Source organism: Ranitomeya imitator, chromosome 3 (genome assembly GCF_032444005.1).
Source record: "Ranitomeya imitator isolate aRanImi1 chromosome 3, aRanImi1.pri, whole genome shotgun sequence".
NCBI lineage: Eukaryota > Metazoa > Chordata > Amphibia > Anura > Dendrobatidae > Ranitomeya > Ranitomeya imitator.
This window is the reverse complement of record NC_091284.1, coordinates 775,032,433-775,048,538: the sequence shown is the minus strand read 5'-3', so window position 1 is coordinate 775,048,538 and position 16,106 is coordinate 775,032,433.

The window sequence follows — 16,106 nt, the reverse complement described above, 5'->3', positions numbered from 1 at the left end:
GTGCTGTAAAATTGACCTGTTCATCACGATTCCCCGGGTCGGTGCGGTTGTGGCGGTAACAAAGTTATATAGGTTTTTATTATTATTATTATTATTATTATTATCATTATTATTATTAGCTTATTGGATTAAAAAAAATTCTGAACTTTGTGAAATAAAAAATTCTAGTGTCGCAATTCTCCGAGACACATAATCACTTTTGCATTTTTCCATCATGGGACCGTTAGGAGAGCTTGTGTTTTTGCGTTTTGTACCGGTTACATTTTGGGGAACATTTGTGACTTTTTTTATTGCAGTTTTAGGGGAGGTGCAACATCTGAAAAATGGGTGATAAATACAGAAGTGGTGACGTGTTTCTATTATACTTTTCCTCTATTTGTTCCACTCCTGGTTTTGGCTTACAAATACTGAAGTAAAATACTGACCAAATACTGCTAGTGTGAAGGGGGCCTTACACAAATTTCAAGACCTTATACTCTACAAGTCTACAGGCTCAATAAATAGCATTATTTCTGCATGACTGACTCCCAGACACTACAGTTAATTAAATTTGCTTCTGGTGTGCGGGAATTTAATTAATTGAGATTATTTCAGAATGTGTGATGAATACCAAAAATGAGTCCCAAGGTGACCAGCTCTTTATTAGAGACATGCTGCCCTCAGCAGTATAATGGTGCCCTTTACATGGCATCAGTTTGTGAACTCTGCTGCATAAATGCATGTAGTTTTACCACATACGGCAGTGTTTTTCCAATATTATTTTTAGCTGCACAACATGTACAAACGAAGCCCATGCAATCCATATGTCCCCACTCTGGTCCTCATCTAGAAGCAATATCCCCATCCTGGTCTTGAAGTTGCAATACTGTCCCCCATCCTGGTTCCCATCTTGTAGCCATGGTCCCATCCTGGTCTTGATCTTGTAGTACTCTCCTACATCCTGGTCCCCATCTTGTAGCAATGTCCTCATCCTTGTCCCGATGCTGTAGTAATATCTCTCCCTCTTTGTCCCATTTGTAGCAATGTCCCAGTCTTGTTGTAATGTCCCAAATCCTGGTCCCTATCTTGTTGTAATGTCTCCATCTTGTAGTAATGTGCTCTCGCTGGTCCTCATCTTGTCGTAATTTTCCATCATCCTGGTCCACTTGCAGCACCCGCTATGGCCGTGGGGTACTCCAAACCAGGTCGCACGGCTCTTAAAGGGGGTGGTCGCAGAGGCGGTGAACCGGTTCGTGGCCCTGGGTGCACAATATACAGTTAGGGCCAGAAATATTTGGACAGTGACACAAGTTTTGTTATTTTAGCTGTTTACAAAAACATGTTCAGAAATACAATTATATATATAATATGGGCTGAAAGTGCACACTCCCAGCTGCAATATGATAGTTTCCACATCCAAATCGGAGAAAGGTGTCATGCCGTTGCTGCCGCCGCCTCTCCCCACTGCAGTTCGCCGGGTGCGCGCGCGTCGCATTCAGCTCTGCGCATGCGCACATCTGATTCCTCTGTTGGCGCTCTTTCCTGTCCTCTCCGTCATCCTGGAGGACTGTAACCCGGAAGTAGCTCCCATGCTGCTATGTAAACTGCTTCCTGCTGCTTCTCTGTGCCTGATGTTCATTTGTGTTTACAAGTGCTTCTGGCCACCTGTGGTCTCTGTGCGTTCCTAGCTCTCTGACTTTGGGTGTCCCCCGCCCTCTGCAGTGCCTGCCTGTTTCCTGTGTTCCTGCCTTGTTCCTTCAGTTCCTTTTCCTCTGCGGTACCTGCCCGGCTCCTATATCTTTTCCTTGCTCCCGTCAGCCTCAGTGTCTCCATATTGTCCTGCCAGTCTCCGTGCCTCCGTAGCGTTCACATCTTCTCCCTTGTCTCAGTAGTTCCTTTCTGTTCCCTCTTTCCCTTTGTGCCTGCTGTGTACCCATCTGATCTCAGTCGACCCTCCAGCTTCCGTGGCGATAGTCCCTCACGGGCCTGCCCCTAACTCTCCCTGTATAGGGGGCGGTCCACCTGGTCAGCTCGTCCGAGAGGGGTTCGTCATCACGGTCCAGTGGGTCCACTCTCCATTTTTCACTGTTTTGAATCTACATGCTCTAATAGGACTGCACTCAGGTGACATCCGAGTGCAGCCAGATTCTTACAGCGTCACAGTAACATCAGGCCATGGACCCCGCTGGAGTCTCCGCCACTCAAAAGGAGTTACTCTTTTTGCGTGAAAACCAGACTAGGATCATGTCATTTTTAAATAATATGGAGTCTCGCCTAGTGGCTTTACAGCCTTCTGATCCTGGTATTGCTCCGCAGTTGGTTGCCCTTCAGCAGGAGCTAGGTCAACAACGGGACACTCGGTCTCATATTTTGAATTTTATGGCCTCCATTAATGATCGGCTTCTCTCCCTCCAGAATGTGGCCTCTGTTTCCACTCCTGTCTCTGCGCCACAACCCTCGTCCCGACTTGCTAGACCTCCTCGGTATGGTGGGGATTCTAAAGCGTGCCGCGGCTTTCTTAATCAATGCCAGTTGCATTTTGAATTGTCTCCGCTACTTTATCCTACCGACCGAGCTAAGGTTGCTTTTATAGTATCCCATTTGGAGGGTGAGGCTTTTGCGTGGGTTAATCCCCTCTGGGAGCGTGATGATCCTTTGGTCTCCCAACTCAATCCGTTCCTGGATACCTTCCGTAAGGTTTTTGATGAACCTGGTCGTCTGGTCTCTACCACTGAGTCCCTCTTTAACCTTTACCAGGGTACTCTCTCAGTAGCCCAGTACGCCATCCGTTTCCGGACTCTGTCCTCAGACCTTGGGTGGAATAATGAGGCTTTGGTTGGAGCGTTTTGGCGTGGTTTGTCTTCACGGATTAAGGATGAGTTGGCGGGACAGGACACTCCCACCTCTTTGGATGATCTTATCTCCTTGGCCATACGCATTGATCTGCGCTTTCAGGAGCGCACTCGTGAGCTTGCCAGAGAGAGGAGACCTCTTCGCCAGACCACTGTTGCTCGAGGGACTTCTTTTTCTCAAGCAGCCCCGGTGGCTTCTTTATCTTCTCCTGAACCCATGCAGGTCGATCGCCTTAACTCTTCTGAGCAACGCCGCAAGGAGAGACTCGCACAAGGTCTTTGTTTTTACTGTGGCAGTGCCTCTCATCTCTTACGCGCTTGTCCTCAGAAGCCGGGAAACGCATCCGCCTAGGACAGGTAAGAGAGGCCTTCCTAGGTGGTTATGATTCCTCTCCGCCTCTGGTTTTGTCTGTTATTCTACATTTAGGTTCCCGTCACTTTTCTCTGGAGGCTTATGTTGATTCAAGAGCGGCTGGGAACTTTGTTCAGCTCGAGGTTGTTAACAGGCTTGGGATACCTGTTAGACCCTTGGAGACTCCTAGACAAATAGCTTCCGTCGATGGTCAGCCTTTGCGGGAGATCGTCAACTTGGTTACGGAGGAAGTCGAACTTCAGATTTGAGCTCTTCATCGTGAGAAACTGGCCTTTTATGTTTTACCTTCTTTGTCTCATTCTTTCCTTTTGGGTCTTCCTTGGTTGAGAGATCACGAACCCACGCTGGACTGGCGTACTGGAGATGTTCTACGGTGGGGACAGTCTTGTCTGAACAGGTGCCTGCTTCCCGTCAAGCCTGCGTCCTCCTCTCGGTCTGCTTCGGAATCCGTGGGAATTCCTCCTGCCTATTGCGCTTTCTCGGACGTCTTTGACAAGAAGGAAGCGGAGATTTTGCCGCCGCACCGCTCTTATGACTGCCCGATAGACCTTGTTCCTGGTTCTACTCCACCTAGGGGTCGTATTTACCCATTGTCTCCTACCGAGACTCAAGCCATGTCCGAATATATTCAAGAGAATCTGGCCAGAGGCTTCATTCGAAAGTCTTCCTCACCTGCAGGAGCTGGGTTCTTCTTCGTTAAAAAGAAGGACGGTTCTCTTCGCCCATGTATAGACTACCGGGGTCTCAACACCATCACGATCAAAAACAAGTACCCACTTCCTCTCATACCAGAACTCTTTGATCGTCTACGTGGAGCACGAATCTTTACCAAATTGGATCTCAGAGGAGCTTATAATTTGATCCGTATCCGTTCTGGTGACGAGTGGAAGACTGCGTTTAATACCAGAGATGGTCATTATGAATATTTGGTTATGCCATTCGGTTTATGCAATGCACCCGCAGTCTTCCAGGAGTTCGTAAATGATGTTTTTCGGGATCTACTTTACACCTGTGTTGTAGTGTACTTGGACGATATCCTTGTGTTCTCTCCAGATCTGTCTACTCACAGAAGAGATGTACGGCAAGTACTTCAGCGTTTGAGAGAGAATCGGCTGTACGCAAAACTGGAAAAATGTGTCTTCGAACAGTCATCTCTACCCTTCTTGGGTTTCATCATTTCCGACGCTGGTTTGTGTATGGATCCGGGAAAAGTTTCTGCCGTGCTCAACTGGCCGCGTCCTCTTGGAGTGAAAGCAATTCAGCGATTTCTTGGATTTGCTAACTACTATCGGCAGTTTATACCTCACTTTTCCTCTCTTTCAGCTCCAATCTCCTCCATGATTCGGAAGGGTGCCAATCCTCATCTGTGGTCGTCTGAGGCCGAAGAGGCTTTCCAGTCCATCAAGCAAGCCTTTGCCTCAGCTCCTATTCTTCATCGTCCAGTGGCCAATAAACCCTTCATCCTTGAAGTAGATGCTTCTGCAATTGGAGCTGGAGCTGTGCTCTCGCAGAAATCCTCTTCTGGTCGTCTTGTGCCCTGTGGTTTTTTCTCAAAGATCTTCTCCTCCTCAGAAAAAAATTATTCCATCGGTGATAAAGAACTTTTGGCAATCAAGTTGGCATTAGAGGATTGGCGGTACCTCTTAGAAGGGGCTTTACATAGTTTTATAATCTACAGCGATCACAAGAATCTGGCGTATATTCGTTCTGCGCAAAGACTTAATCCTCGGCAGGCCAGGTGGGCCTTGTTTTTCGCCAGGTTTGACTTCGAACTTCGTTTCTTGCCAGGAAATAAAAACTCCAAAGCCGACGCTCTGTCTAGGTCATTCCAGGTGGTGGATTTGGAGGATGAGCCTGCACACATCATTGATCCTGCCAGAGTCATCACAGTTGCTCCAGTCTCTCTCACTTCGTTGCCTCCGGGTAAGACCTTTGTCGCTGAAGGGAACAGGAGACGTGTCTTACTTTGGGGTCACACCTCCAAACTGGCTGGACATATTGGTTTAAAAAAAAACTTTCGTTTGATCTCTCGTTTTTACTGGTGGCCAACGTTGTCTAAGGATGTCCAAAGTTTTGTCGCCTCTTGTTCTTCCTGTGCCAAGAATAAGATTCCCAGGCAACTACCTTCTGGGCTTCTACATCCTTTGCCAGTACCTTCCACTCCGTGGCAACATTTATCTATGGATTTCATCACTGATCTGCCTCATTCTTCTGGTTCCACCGTCATCTTCGTGGTCATGGACCGTTTCTCCAAGATGGCTCATTTCATCGCTCTCCCAGGTTTACCTTCTGCTCCCGAATTGGCAAAGATTTTTGTTCACCATATTTTTCGTCTTCATGGTCTTCCTTTACATATTGTTTCTGACCGAGGTGTTCAATTCACCGCCCGCTTCTGGAGATCCCTCTGCAAATCTATGAACATTTCGCTTGATTTTTCTTCGGCCTACCATCCACAGTCCAATGGCCAGGTGGAACGTACTAATCAGACCCTGGTAACTTATCTCCGTCATTTTTCCAATTCTCATCAGAATGATTGGTCTGACTTACTGCCATGGGCTGAGTTTTCTTACAATAACCATCCCAGCGAAGCCACTAACAAATCTCCATTTTTTATCGTCTACGGTCAACATCCTGGTCTTCCTCTTCCGGTTCCTACTGTACCAGCGGCTGATCTTCTGTCTAGAGAGTTCTCCAGGGTCTGGCAGGAGACCAAGTCCGCCCTTGAGTTGGCTCAAGTTAGGATGAAGAGACATGCGGACAAAAGACGTCTTGATTCTCCTATATTCCATCCTGGGGACAAGGTTTGGGTTTCTTCTAAATTTATCCGTCTCAAAATCCCTTCACATAAGCTGGGTCCTCGCTATATCGGTCCATTCGAAGTTTTGTCTCGTATTAATGACGTTTCTTACAAACTTAAGTTGCCTGCCTCTCTGCGTATTTCTAATTCTTTTCATGTGTCTCTCCTTAAACCTGTAGTTTTTAATCAGTTTCATTCTTCTAACCTTTGTTCTCCTTCGCCTGTTTCCGAGGATGATGTCTTTGAAGTTAGGGACATTTTAGCCATGAAAAAACTTACAGGGAGAACTTTGTTTTTGGTTGACTGGAAGGGTTTTGGTCCTGAGGAGAGGTCCTGGGAGCCTCGAGAGAACATTCGGGCTCCTCGTATTTTGTCCCGGTTTCTTTCTAGTCTTAAAAAGGAGGGGCGTAAAGATGGGGGTACTGTCATGCCGTTGCTGCCGCCGCCTCTCCCCACTGCAGCTCGCCGGGTGCGCGCGCGCGTTGCATTCAGCTCTGTGCATGCGCACATCTGATTCCTCTGTTGGCGCTCTTTCCTGTCCTCTCCGTCATCCTGGAGGACTGTAACCCGGAAGTAGCTCCCATGCTGCTATGTAAACTGCTTCCTGCTGCTTCTCTGTGCCTCATGTTCATTTGTGTTTACAAGTGCTTCTGGCCACCTGTGGTCTCTGTGCGTTCCTAGCTCTCTGACTTTGGGTGTCCCCCGCCCTCTGCAGTGCCTGCCTGTTTCCTGTGTTCCTGCCTTGTTCCTTCAGTTCCTTTTCCTCTGCGGTACCTGCCCGGCTCCTATATCTTTTCCTTGCTCCCGTCAGCCTCAGTGTCTCCATATTGTCCTGCCAGCCTCCGTGCCTCCGTAGCGTTCCCATCTTCTCCCTTGTCTCAGTAGTTCCTTTCTGTTCCCTCTTTCCCTTTGTGCCTGCTGTGTACCCATCTGATCTCAGTCGACCCTCCAGCTTCCGTGGCGATAGTCCCTCACGGGCCTGCCCCTAACTCTCCCTGTATAGGGGGCGGTCCACCTGGTCAGCTCGTCCGAGAGGGGTTCGTCATCACGGTCCAGTGGGTCCACTCTCCATTTTTCACTGTTTTGAATCTACATGCTCTAATAGGACTGCACTCAGGTGACATCCGAGTGCAGCCAGATTCTTACAGCGTCACAAAAGGGTTTAGGAATCATAGCTCTGTAATGCATAGCGTCCTCTTTTTCAAGGGACCAAAAGTAATTGGACAATGGACTCTAAGGGCTGCAATTAACTCTGAAGGCGTCTCCCTCGTTAACATGTAATCAATTAAGTAGTTAAAAGGTCAGGGGTGGATTCCAGGTGTGTGGTTTTGCATTTGGAAGCTGTTGCTGTGAGCAGACAACATGCGGTCAAAGGAACTCTCAATTGAGGTGAAGCAGAACATCCTGAGGCTGAAAAAAAAGAAAAAATCCATCAGAGAGATAGCAGACATGCTTGGAGTAGCAAAATCAACAGTTGGGTACATTCTGAGAAAAAAGGAATTGACTGGTGAGCTTGGGAACTCAAAAAGGCCTGGGCGTCCACGGATGACAACAGTGGTGGATGATCGCCGCATACTTAATTTAGTGAAGAAGAACCCGTTCACAACATCAACTGAAGTCCAGAACACTCTCAGTGAAGTAGGTGTATCTGTCTCTAAGTCAACAGTAAAGAGAAGACTCCATGACAGTAAATACAAAGGGTTCACATCTAGATGCAAACCATTCATCAATACCAAAAATAGACAGGCCAGAGTTAAATTTGCAGAAAAACGCCTCAAGAAGTCAGCTCAGTTCTGGAAAAGTATTCTATGGATAGATGAGACAAAGATCAACCTGTACCAGAATGATGGGAAGAAAAAAGTTTGGAGAAGAAAGGGAACGGCACATGATCCAAGGCACACCACATCCTCTGTAAAACATGGTGGAGGCAACGTGATGGCATGGGCATGCATGGCTTTCAATGGCACTGGGTCACTTGTGTTTATTGATGACATAAGAGCAGACAAGAGTAGCCGGATGAATTCTGAAGTGTACCGGGATATACTTTCAGCCCAGATTCAGCCAAATGCTGCAAAGTTGATTGGACGGCGCTTCATAGTACAGATGGACAATGACCCCAAGCATACAGCCAAAGCTACCCAGGAGTTCATGAGTGCCAAAAAGTGGAACATTCTGCAATGGCCAAGTCAATCTCCAGATCTAAACCCAATTGAGCATGCATTTCACTTGCTCAAATCCAGACTTAAGACGGAAAGACCCACAAACAAGCAAGACCTGAAGGCTGCGGCTGTAAAGGCCTGGCAAAGCATTAAGAAGGAGGAAACCCAGCGTTTGGTGATGTCCATGGGTTCCAGACTTAAGGCAGTGATTGCCTCCAAAGGATTTGCAACAAAATATTGAAAATAAAAATATTTTGTTTGGGTTATGTTTATTTGTCCAATTACTTTTGACCTCCTAAAATGTGGAGTGTTTGTAAAGAAATGTGTACAATTCCTACATTTTCTATCAGATATTTTTGTTCAACCCTTCAAATTAAACGTTACAATCTGCACTTGAATTCTGTTGTAGAGGTTTCATTTCAAATCCAATGTGGTGGCATGCAGAGCCCAACTCGCGAAAATTGTGTCACTGTCCAAATATTTCTGGCCCTAACTGTAATAAGAAAGGGGAAGTTCATAAGAGATTGTAGGTGACGCCACCTGTGGTGTTTGACCATAAATGGCCGACACTGCTTAAAGGGACCGCTGGGGCTGATGGTGATGCTGCTAGGATGATTCTGCTCCCACAGGTGGAGCAGGGCCCCAGGGCTACCGGTGCAGTTTTGTAAGGGACTTGTGACGTTGGGGTGCAGGACTGAGGGTCCAGGAATAACTAGAAGACACAAGGGTTGCAGTTTTCTTTACCTTTAATCAGAGGTTGCAGGTGCAGTCCGGGGCACAAGTCACAGCTGGTGGTGGAGATCCGGGCAGCCTGAAAGCAATTCAGAGCCCACCTAGCCAGGTGGGGCTGGAGGCCTTCCTGCTGAGCTATTCTCTGGGTGCTTGTTGCTTTTAGTTCTCCTCAAGTCCCTCTCTCAGTCTGTCTACTAAGTGAAACACTACCGGCATGGCAGACAGCTTGAGCCTGTTCCAAGTGTCACTCCATTGTGGTGACTCCGGGCTCTAGTATGCTGCTGTGCCTCCAGGTGTCGGCTGGGGCCAGGAGATCTGCAATCTCCTGTCCTCCGGATTTGGTTGCCAGGCCTGCAGTTCCCACACAACCATGGACTCCGGTGTCCAATCTTTGGTGCTCAGTCCTGGGGTGAGCTCAGTCGCAGCTCCAATCCCTCAGGTTCTCCTCACTTCTTGCCTCTTCCTCCTTCACTGTCTGCTCTCTCACACACACTAAGACTCAGTAACTCCGCCTCCAGACCAGAACTTATGGGGGAAGCTCCCCTGAAACCCTGGTTTGAGATCCCCCTGGTCTGGAGTCAGAAAAGGTGTTGGATGCGGATATCAGCTGGTAAGGGGACCCCTCTTTGCTTCCAGGCATGGCATCACCCTCTGTGAGGAAAGCAATGCCACTGTAGCAACCGTACTCCTGGGGTGCCACACACTCCTTGTAGTAATGTCCCCAGTGCTGCTGCTTTTCACACACATGGTTCCGCCAATGTCAGCGGCCGGCCTCTGATTGGCCTGTGGCTGGTATCGGAATTGCGGCACAGAGAGCTTGTTTCTGTGCACAATACAAGGACGCGCATGACGTCAGCGGGCCCCTGGATTGGACTGCAAGCATCAAGGGGAGCTCCCGTACCTGTTGGTCAAATAATGTAGCCTTAGAGGCTGAATATGGTCCATGGACCACATGTTTGAGACCCCGGACCTACAGTAAGGTTCACTCTTCTCCAATTTCACTTGTCAGCCCAAAGCTCTCTACCTAAACCCATGTTCAGATAGTCTTATTTCATGGTCTCTACATAGACTGCAATGCTTGGACTGATTGCTGTTCTCCTGATCAGACCTTACAGCCTCATAGGCACATGTTGTCAAGCTCACCAGGTAAAGTGGATCCTTCAAGCCCAAAGTCCGAGTGGTCACAGGAACCCCGGGCGTTGATGCAGCAAACTGGAAGGCACCTAGGATCTGGTACACTCTGGAATCTCAGGAGCAAAAGGATGGATGAAGTGGGACCTAGCAGAGACTGAAGCAAGTAAAGCACAGTATGCACAGAAGGTGGAGCACAACACAGAGTTCTAGAGACTCAATACCAAGACACAGAAGTGTATGTCAACTGTCCTGAAATAGCCACTGGCCCATCCATCTGGCCCGTCACAAGTCACTCTCATCTCATCAGTCCACAAAACCTTTGAAAAATGTGTCTTTAGATAATTCTTATCCCAGTCTTGATGTTTCTCTTCTGTGTGTTGCTCCATGATAGTCAGGCTTCAACCTTCCTTACGTTGGACTTGTCTCTGAACACTTAACACCTTGTACTTCTGGGCCTCCAAGGATGTTAGACTGAAGGCCTCTTTCACATTTCCGTCGGTACGGGTCCGTCGCTATGCGTCGGGCCGACGTACCGATGGACGTTGTGAAAATTATGCACGACGTGGGCAGCGGATGCAGTTTTTCAATGCATCCGCGGCCCAGTCTATGTCCCGGGGAGGAGGGGGCGGAGTTTTGGCCACGCATGCGCAGTCAGAAATGGCGGACACGACGTACAAAAAAGTTACATTGAACGTTTTTTTGTCTGTCGCGTCCGCCAAATCACGATGGATCCGTCGGACGACGGACGCGACGTGTGGCCATCCGTCGCTATCCGTCGCTAATGCAAGTTTATGGGCAAAAAACGCATCCTGCAAGCACATTTGCAGGATCCTTTTTTGCCCAAAATGATGGATTGCGACGGATGCCAAAAAACGGAAGTGTGAAAGAGGCCTTATGGAATATAACAACACTGGAGGATAATGGCTTCCCGGTTGGTTCACGTTTGAGTCTTCTCACATCTTTGGCAGTTTATGTGCAGCTTATTTTCCTGGGTTTTTTTTAGACCCTATTGACTATTTACAACAAAACTTTTGATGGCTCTGTGATCAGACCCCAATATCTTAGCAATTTCAGGAGTGCTGACTCTCTCTGGAAGACATGAAACTATTTTTTACTTTTTAGAGTCAGTTAATTCTTTTGTTTTCTGGCCCATTTTGAATGAGAAAAACAAGCTGCCCAATAATTCATCACAGTTTTGTATCCTTAGGTCTCACCCTTCTCATGACACAAATATACTTCATTCAATCAGCCAGGCTCGGACTTGCCAATAAGGTAACAGGGGAATCCCCCCCGTTGGGCCCCTGTGCAGATCTGGGCCCCCAACCCTACTGTATGAGCAGTACTTGGCATAATTCAATTGATTCTGTATAGAAAAAAGAAACATCTCATCATTCATTAATCAAACTACCCAGTGTATTATTATATAGAGATATAGGCACATTTGTGAACGAGGGTAGTGTAATATTTGTATGCAAGTGAGCCCCCAAAGTCAGTGTTACTGGTGGGCCCTTGGCTCCCCAGTCCGACACTGCAATCAGCATCTAGGTTTATACGGCCTGGAGGTGGAAAATCTTCATAAAATTACGATATGGTCAAAACACTCACTACTAGTGATGAGCGAGTATACTCGTTGCTCGGGTTTTCCTGAGCACGCTCGGGTTGTCTCCGAGTATTTGTAAGTGCTCGGAGATTTAGTTTTTGTTGACTCAGCTGCATGATTTACATCTGCTAGACAGGCTGAATACATGTGAGAAATGCCTGGTTGCTATGGAATCCCCACATGTATTCAAGCCGTGTTGCAGCTGTAAATCATTCAGCCGAGGTGAGGAAAACTAAATCTCCGAGCAGTTACAAATACTTGGAGATCACCCGAGCGTGCTCTGGAAAACCCGAGTAACGAGTACATTCGCTCATCACTACTCACTAATCTAATTTTTGTACATAGTGTAGTCATGTCTACATCATTGGCACATATACTTAAGTAGAGCTCTCCAAGACAGAAAATGTTTGTACTGTCACACTCCCAAGTGTCTTCAAGTGTTCCGACTAAATGCATCCATTGTTTCTGCAAACATTGGCCAAATATAAAACACCCCATGACATGTCAGCTGTAAAATGTCTTGATATGAGCTGAGGGAGGCAGTGAAATACTCTATTAGGCCAGTCTCACACGTCCAGATAATTCCGGAACCGGAGAAATCGGTACCGGAGTTATCCGTGTCCGTGTGCTCACGTGGCACATCAGTGTGGCACACGTGCGGCAGCCGTGTGCCGCCCACGTGCCGCCTGAGGATCACACGGACTGTGCAGGAGAGACTGTGCTGTCCCTTGTGTGTGGTGCTGAAGTCGGCATTCATCCCTTCTGTCCTGCTCGGCTGAAAGCAGCGCTTGCAGGAGAGAAGGGATGAAAAATCAAGTTTTTTTTGTTAAAAATAAAGTTTGGGGTTATACCCCCCCCCCCCCTTGGTGTGCCCGGCAGCTTGCTGAGAAATACTCACCCAGCTCCCGCAATGCCTTCTCTCAGCGCCGGAAGCTTGTCCTGTGTGAGCGGTTACGTGGTACCGCTCATTACAGTGATGAATATGCGGCTCCACCCCTATGGGTGGTCGGCGCTCATAGCAGGTGAGCATTTCTACTACACACACGTGATCTGATCATCGCCTGTGTGTAGCAGAGCCGATCAAAGTAGTGCATCTTCCGTCTCCCATGGAGACTATTGAAGCATGCAAAACGTAAAAAAAAAAGTTTAAAAAAAATATATATATAAAAGTTCAGATCACCCCTCTTTCACCCCATTCAAAATAAAACAATAAAAAAATCAAATATCCACATATTTAGTATCGCCGAGTACAGAATCGCCCGATCTATTAATGTAAAAAAATTAACCCAATTGCTAAACAGTGTAATGAGAAAAAAAAATTAAAAACGTCAGAATTACGTTTTTTTTGTTCGCGGCTACACTGCTATAAAATAATAACGGGCGATCAAAAGATTGTATCTAGACCAAAATGGTATCAATAAAAACATGCAAAAAATAAGCCTTTACCCAGCCCCAGATCATGAAAAATGGAGACGCTACAGGTCTCGGAAAATGGCGCAATTTTTTTTCTTTTTACCAAATTTTGGATTTTTTTTTTTGATTACTTAAATAAAAAAAAAACTACACATTTGGTGTATATGAACTCGTAATGACCTGGAGAATCATAATGGCAGGTCAGTTTTAGCATTTAGTGAACATAGTAGAACACCAACAACTGTGGGATTGCACTTTTTTGCAATTTCACCGCACTTGGATTTTTTTTCCTGTTTTCCAGTACATGATATATTAAAAACCATTGGTGTCGTTCAAAAGTACAACTTGTCCCGCAAAAAACAAGCTCTCACATGGCCATATTGACTGAAAAATAAAAAAGCTATGGCTCTGGGAAGAAGGGGAGTAAAAAACGAAAATGCAAAAACGGAAATTCCTCTGGTCGTGAACGGTTAATGTGTTCGAGGCCTCAAGTCTTCGTCTCTGGGCGATATTTTATGTTCTTATGACCAATAAAGGATCAAGAAGGGGAATCTCTGATGTATGGCTTCCCTCCGAATATTTGCATGCACATGAATCCACTGTTTTACTGAAGAGGCCGTATAGATCAGTGGTGGACGTCCATTTGGATGTCACTGTTACAGGGCCACAATGTTGTAAAAATACGGCGCAGACTAGTGCATGCTGCATTTCTTTTTTCACACACCATTGGTCTAATGCAGAGACGTAGCTAGGGTTTCAGCTTAGAGGGGGGCGAAAAATCTGAGTGGGCCCCTAAGGCCGGAGTCACACTAGAGAGGAATACGGACGAGTGCCATGCGAGAAAATATTGCACAGCACTCGGACTAATGTTAATCTATGGGGCAGCTCCCATCATCAGATATTAGTAACTGCTGTACGGAAAAGCTCATGTTAAAATCGCATTGCATACGGATGTCATACGGATGTCACACTGTTACTAGGTGCGAGGAAATCACATCCTCGTATTGCAAACGGATTACATACGGATCACTGTTCGGGAACATTTGGCCATTCTTGGCCGTCAAAATGGGACCGATTTTTTTTATACAGTAAGTGTGACTCCAGCCTAACCAAGTAATCCTGACTACAGCTACGTGGCACACCCTAATTGTGGGTATAGGGGATAATCACCGTGTTGTGATTGAAAATAAATTTATATACAAAAACGAACACTGATATTCCTATATGGAGATCATATAGTGGTAGATACCAGTCCTGCAGACCCTATACAGTTATAGATGGTGACTTACAGCTGATGTTCCTTCTCATGGAATCGTTCACTTTTCTTGTGTTTTCTATCTGGCCCAAACCAACATGACAACTTCTCCAGCAGAGATTACAATGACACATTTGACTTCTCACATTTACAACCCCGTCCCCATCTATCCCTAACCTGCACAAACTCCTCATCCTGCTTGTACCTCAATACTCAGATGCTGCTACAATAACGTCTCCTCTTACCGCCCAACATAATAATGCCACCACTATGCCCCTTACGTAGTAATAATGACTCCTTTGTGCTCTCTAGATAATAAAATTCACCCCTAGAAAACATTAATGCCCTGTGCTAGTGCCCTCCACATTTTGTACCTAGAAATACACACATATGCAATTTTGATGGTCTCAGTACTCTGAGTGCCTCTATAACAATAATGCTTAAGTGCTCACTTAACATTTAATAATGTCCCCTAAGTACCCACCATGTACAGCTCGACTATACACAGTATGGTGGGCCCACAGCTTCCCTATACACAGTATAATGCCCCCAGAGCTTCCCTATACACACTATGATGATCCCACAGCATCCCTATAAACAGTATGATGTCCCACTGCTCCCCTAGACACAGTATGATGAGCCAACCGCGCCCCTCTACAAAGTATGATGATCCCACTGCTCCCCTATGCACAGTATGATGAGCCCACAGCTCTCCTATACAGTCTTATGCCGACAGAGCTCCACTATAGAAAGTATAATGCCCCCCCAGAGCACCCCTATATACTGTATAATGGTCCAACAGCTCCCTTATGCACAGTACAATACCTTCATAGCTCCCCTATACACAGTATTGTAGGCCCACAGCTCCCTTATACACAGTATGATGGGCCCACAGCACCCATACGTAGAGTATAATGTCCATTAGAGTTCTCCTATACATAGAATGATGTCCCCACTGCTCCCCCAAAACACAGTATAATAGTTAATATTGTCCTGACACCGTGCGTCACCTGCACTGAGAGTCCCACTGCCAGGAGGAAATTAACTTTATTCCTCACTGCAGCCTCAGGGGCGGCGCCGGAACGGTTTAAGTCATCACTCTGTGTATGGAAAGCAGCAGCTGTAACTGTGCCTCTTACCTTGACTTAACCGCTACCACCCAGTAGCTGCGCACTGGTGCTCCTATAAATAATAATGCTTCTTAAGTGTCCACTTGACATTTAATAATGTCCCCCCCATGTACAGTAATAATGGCCCCAGCATCGCTGATGTCAGCAGGCGGTCACGTAACGACTCTTTCGGCTCTCTCAATTCTCTTCTATTGAAAGAAACCAAACCTTTCTAGTTGACACAAACACGCAGCAAACATGGGGTCGCATGACCGCCTGATGACGCCAGTGATATTGGGGGCTCATGCATCAGCTCCCTGTCATGATTTGGCAGTCTGCTTATTATTAAAGCACCACTCTATCAGGTTTTTTTTTCACTGCTGGAGGTGCCCCGGTCATATACTCATCCTCTGCCGTATTCACCTCTTTTTGGCATCACTCCATTCCCGTGGCTGCATCTTGTGAGTGCAGCTTCTGATTGGCCAGACGCTACGTCACAAGCTCTAAATGTAAGTCTATGAGAGCCAGGAAGAGGCGAGAAAGAGGCCACAACGAGGCTCTCGTAGACTCACACTGATTAGTGACCTCCATACCGCTCCATGAAACACTGGGGCAGCGGACAGGTCACAAACTGCAAGAGATGGAGCCGAGCGGTGCGGTGGCGAAAACAGATAAAAATGCCAGAAGGTGAATATCAGACAGT